Source organism: Anthonomus grandis, chromosome 13 (assembly GCF_022605725.1).
Source record: "Anthonomus grandis grandis chromosome 13, icAntGran1.3, whole genome shotgun sequence".
Classification (NCBI taxonomy): Eukaryota; Metazoa; Arthropoda; class Insecta; order Coleoptera; family Curculionidae; genus Anthonomus; species Anthonomus grandis.
This window is the reverse complement of record NC_065558.1, coordinates 5,703,753-5,709,752: the sequence shown is the minus strand read 5'-3', so window position 1 is coordinate 5,709,752 and position 6,000 is coordinate 5,703,753.

Genomic DNA, 6,000 nt, shown 5'->3' with positions numbered 1-6,000 from the left:
ATTAAAAGTTAAACGAGTCGGTGAATAACAGGAACAAATTGTTTGCTCGTCACCCATCTTTAATAAAATCGTTTCGAGGTAAAAGGAAACAACAATAATTGCTTATAAATAATTTATTTATAGTTTTAAAAATTCTGTTTTTTTGCTCATTGTCACAATACTAAACACACGCCGTTGCTACCACGCCCTTGTGGTGGCAAAGCGAAACATAAATGCCTATAATCTGTTTCAGAAGAGAATAGGTCAAATATTTATGAAGAATTTCGGCAACTCTCATCATGTTGAACAAATACCAAAAAAAAGAAGCACCAGAAATCTAGAAACTTCCAGAAGGGTCAACACCTGTAATTATTTTCTTACCGTTGATGGACAAAAAAATAAAGTGTGTCGCAAATTTTTCATATCTACACTTAATGTAACAGATTCATTCATAAGAATATCTTTACAAAAACGATCTTCTACTAGAATAATAGAAAAAGACCGCCGTGGCAAACATACTCCTGCTAATAAGTTGACTGAGGATTGTTTGCAAATGGTACGTGATCACATTTTATCATTTTCTGCAGTTGAGTCCCACTACTGCAGGGCTTCAAGTTAAAAAAAAATATTTGGACCCTACCCTAAACTTGTCCATAATGCACAATATGTACAAATCAAAATATTCGCTCTGTTTCAATCGAAAGATACAGACAAGTTTTAAAAGAATATAACGTGGGTTTTTCCAAGCCAAAGAAGGGCCAGTGCAAGATATGTTTGGCACAGAACAATATGACTGAAGAAGAAAAACAAGCGCCACAACAAACGTTCCAGCAACACTTGAGAAGAAAGGAATTGGCACGCAAGGCTCGCAGTGCTGATAAACTGGCAGCAATAAACAATTCTACTATATTAGCATTCAATTTTGACCTTGAAGCTGTACTCACAACTCCAAAAGGATCTGCAGGACAGATATTTCACTTGCGCAAGTTAGCTGTTTATAGCTTGACAGTTTATAATATTGGAAATCAAGATGGCATTTGCTATCTATGGGATGAAACCCAGGGTAAAAGGGGTTCAAATGAAATCGCTTCTTGTATTTATGAATACGTAGTATCTAATCCAGAAGTAACAGAAGTTAGAATGATGTCAGATGGCTGTGGTGGCCAGCAAAAGAATTCAAATTTTGCTGCTATGTGTATGCAGCTCATTTCTGTTCATCCTAGCTTGAAAATCATAGATCATAAATTTTTCGAAAGCGGACATACCGAAATGGAATGCGATTCCATACATTCCAAAATTGAGCAGAAAGCTAAGCAGGAACATAGGTATAAATTCCTGAAGGTTGGGCGGGATGCTCGTATGAAACCACGCCTATTTGAAGTGAGGAGCAGAAGCTTTGATGATGTTGATGATTTTAAAGAATTTGCAGCGCAAACATTTGAGGTGAACAGAATACCATGGCGTAAGGTTTGCTGGATTCGTTATCTTAAATCGGACATGACGAAGGTGTTTTACAAAATGGATTTTGAACAAGAATTTCATGACATAAACTGCATGAAAAAATTTTGAGGTCGACCAAAAACAGAGGAGTTAAAAAAAAATATGAATGTGAGTTACCCATTGCGAAGCCAAAATATCAGGATTTACAAAAAATGTGTTCTGATTTGACAATCCCAAAAGTTCATCACAGTTTTTACAAGTCGCTAAAAATTAATAATAATATTAGGGATAGATTACCAGAACCAGATGACAGTGAAAATACTGACTCAGATGAAAATTAAACCATTTCACTTTATACTCAAGCTCATTTAAGCATATAAATTTAGTTCCTTTTGTATTTTCAGTATTTTTTGAGAAAACCTTTTTCGTTTTTATAGTTTATTTTCCCAATGATTTAGAAGTTTAAGTAGTTTTGTTTTCTTAGATTTATAGATCCTGAGTTTATCCTAGTTTCCCAATGAAAATACACATGTTTATTGATATTTCAAATCAATAAAAATATTGAAAATCATTGTGTCTTTAGGTTTTCTTATTGTACTGTAAGTGATTTGAAAGAAAATTTTGCAATGCCAAATCCACGAATGTGACGTTTTGGAAGGTGGGGCTAATAAACAGAAAAAATAATAAGCAAATCATAAACTGTCAAAGTAGATCCTATGTCTCCCAGGAAATGAAATTATTCCGACAAAAATCTGAATTTTCACAGAGTATCAAAACCTTCAAACCCAAATATCTCCAAATCACGATTTTTCACATTCATGGTTTTGGCATTGGGCCGACGTTATTGTTCCAATTTCTCTGGAAGTATTTTTGGACTCTCTATAACCTACTTTGGCAAATTGATTATCAATTAATTCTCTACTAAGAGTCTTTCATTTATTATTAATTTTTAACGGGTCGGTGAATAACAGGAACAAATTGTTTGCTTGTCATCCATATTTAATAAAATCGCTTCGAGGTAAAAGGAAACAACAAATATTGCTTATGAATAATTTATTTAGCTTTAAAAATTCTGTTTTTTTGCTCATTGTCATAATACTTAACACAAATATAATGAACCAAGTTTAATTGGCTGGAACTAAAAAAAAGTTATTTCTTCTAAGCAGAATTTTTATTTGAAATGTCAGGCATCCAAATGGTAGAATTCCATCACGTTCACGCAGTCGAGTGGTTTTACTATTGTTCTTAGTTGTTTGCCTGGCAATATTTTGAATAAATCGATGGTTTATTTGCTTGAAATGTAATGACTCAACTGCCTGGAATTAAAAAAAATCTTTCAAACTATTGAGTCAGAATTTACATTTAAAAGTTCAGGCAACTATGTGAAAGATACTTATCACTTCCAGGCAGTTGAGTCATTTTGCAATTTTAGAGTGAACACAAAGTGCAGACGTGCAATGAACTGCCTGAAATAATAGAGTTATTCTGACTTAATTGTCTAGAAATGTTTTTAGTGAATTGATAGCTATACTACCCGAAATCCAATAAATCAACGTCTCAACTCTCTCTGGTATTGTGTTAAATAAAAATACTAAATGATTGTGGATCAACTGTTGGAAGTCCAGGCAGTTAAGTCAGAATATTTACTTGTAATTTTAAGTAGCTAACTGACAGAGCCTTATTTATCACTTTCATGTCTGGAAACTGGGAAAATATTTAGTAATACTAGGGCCATCTAGGCTGCATTTGCACAAACAATTGAGTCATGCATTTGACAGTTATTTTTCTCTGTATATTTGCAACGTTGGCAAAGAGTGAACGAAGCTCACTTTCTAATCCCTGCCCTTTCTATAAACGTCAAGCTTGAAACCGTTGATTGTATCATAATTTACTTCATGACAGCTGTCAGTTGTCCGATGAAGCATCTCTCTTGGAACAGCTTTATTTGTTAAGAAATATCCAGATTTTTGTTTGCTATTGATGGTTAAATGTTGCATACCACCTTTTCTATAAAACATTCCTCATTTAAAAAAATGTTGACAGCTGTCATCTGTCAGTTGTTTCATGATCTGCTCCATCTATTGGTTCTAAAGGATCCATTATTATTTTCCCTAACCTTCAATTGTCATTTGATATGTTATTGTTCCAATTTCTCCGGAAGTATTTGGACTTTCTATAACCTATTTTGGCAAATTGATTATCAATTAATTCTCTACTAATCGATGGTTTATTTGCTTGAAATGTAATGACTCAACTGCCTGGAATAAAAAATATTCTTCCAAATTGTTGAGTCAGAATTTACATTTAAAAGTTCAGGCAACTATGTGAAAGATACTTATCACTTCCAGGCAGTTGAGTCATTTTGCTATTTTAGAGTGAACACAAAGTGCAGACGTGCAATCAACTGCCTGAAATAATAGAATGATTCTGACTCAATTGCTTAAAAATTTTTTAAATGAATTGATACTTATACTACACGAAATCTAATAAATCAACGTCTCAACTCTCTCTGGAATTGCATTAAATAAAAATACTAAATGATTGTGGACCAACTGTTCGAAATTTAAAAAAATACTTATCCAGTCCAGGCAGTTAAGTCAGAATATTTATTTGTAATTTTAAGTAGCTAACTGTCAGAGCCTTATTTATTACTTTCATGTCTGGAAACTGGGAAAATATTTAGTAATACTGGAGCCATTTAGGCTTAATTTGCTCAAGCAATTAAATCATCCATTTGACAGTTATTTTTCTCTGTATATTGACAAATGCCAAAGAGTGGGCGGAGCTCACCTTCTAATCCCTACCCTTTCTATAAACGTCAAGCTTGAAACCGTTGATTGTATCATAATTTACTTCATGACAGCTGTCAGTTGTCCGATGAAGCATCTCTCTTGGAACAGTTTTATTTGTTAAGAGATATCCAGGTTTTTGTTTGCTATTAATGGTTAAATGTTGCATACCACCTTTTCTATAAAACATTCCTCATTTAAAAAAATGTTGACAGCTGTCATCTGTCAGTTGTTTCATGATCTGCTCCATCTATTGGTTCTAAAGGATCAATTATTATTTTCCCTAACCTTCAATTGTCATTTGATATGTTGTTGTTCCAATTTCTCCGGAAGTATTTGGACTTTCTATAACCTTTTTTGGCAAATTGATTATCAATTAATTCTCTACTAATCGATGGTTTATTTGCTTGAAATGTAATGACTCAACTGCCTGGAATAAAAAATATTCTTCCAAATTGTTGAGTCAGAATTTACATTTAAAAGTTCAGGCAACTATGTGAAAGATACTTATCACTTCCAGGCAGTTGAGTCATTTTGCTATTTTAGAGTGAACACAAAGTGCAGACGTGCAATGAACTGCCTGAAATAATAGAATGATTCAGACTCAATTGCCTAAAATTTTTTTTAAATGAATTGATACTTATACTACACGAAATCTAATAAATCAACGTCTCAACTCTCTCTGGAATTGCATTAAATAAAAATACTAAATGATTGTGGACCAACTGTTCGAAATGAAAAAAAAATACTTATACGCCAGGCAGTTAAGTCAGAATATTTATTCGTAATTTTAAGTAGCTAACTGATAGCGCCTTATTTATACTTTTTTTTGCTCACTGTCACAATACTTAACACAAATATAATGAATCAATAGTTTGATTGCCTGGAATTAAAAAAAAAGTTATTTCTTCTAAGCAGAATTTTTATTTGAAATTTCAGGCATCCAAACCGTAGAATTTCATCACATTCACGCAGTTGAGTGGTTTTACTAATTCTCTTAGCTGAAATAAAGCCGACCAATTACCTGGAAATATTTTGAATAAATCGATGGTTTATTTGCTTGAAATGTAATGACTCAACTGCCTGGAATAAAAAAAATTCTTTCAAACTATTGAGTCAGAATTTACATTTAAAAGTTCAGGCAACTATGTGAAAGATACTTATCACTTCCAGGCAGTTGAGTCATTTTGCTATTTTAGAGTGAACACAAAGTGCAGATGTGCAATCAACTGCCTGAAATAATAGAGTTATTCTGACTTAATTGCTTAAACATTTTTTAAATGAATTGATACTTATACTACACGAAATCTAATAAATCAACGTCTCAACTCTCTCTGGAATTGCATTAAATAAAAATACTAAATGATTGTGGACCAACTGTTCGAAATTTAAAAAAATACTTATCCAGTCCAGGCAGTTAAGTCAGAATATTTATTTGTAATTTTAAGTAGCTAACTAACCGCGCCTTATTTATCACTTTCATGTCTGGAAACTGGGAAAATATTTAGTAATACTAGGGCCTTCTAGGCTGCATTTGCACAAACAATTGAGTCATCCATTTGACAGTTATTTTTCTCTGTATATTGACAAATGCCAAAGAGTGGGCGGAGCTCACCTTCTAATCCCTACCCTTTCTATAAATGTCAAGCTTGAAACCGTTGATTGTATCATAATTTACTTCATGACAGCTGTCAGTTGTCCGATGAAGCATCTCTCTTGGAACAGCTTTATTTGTTAAGAGATATCCAGGTTTTTGTTTGCTATTGATGGTTAAATGTTGCATCCACCTTTT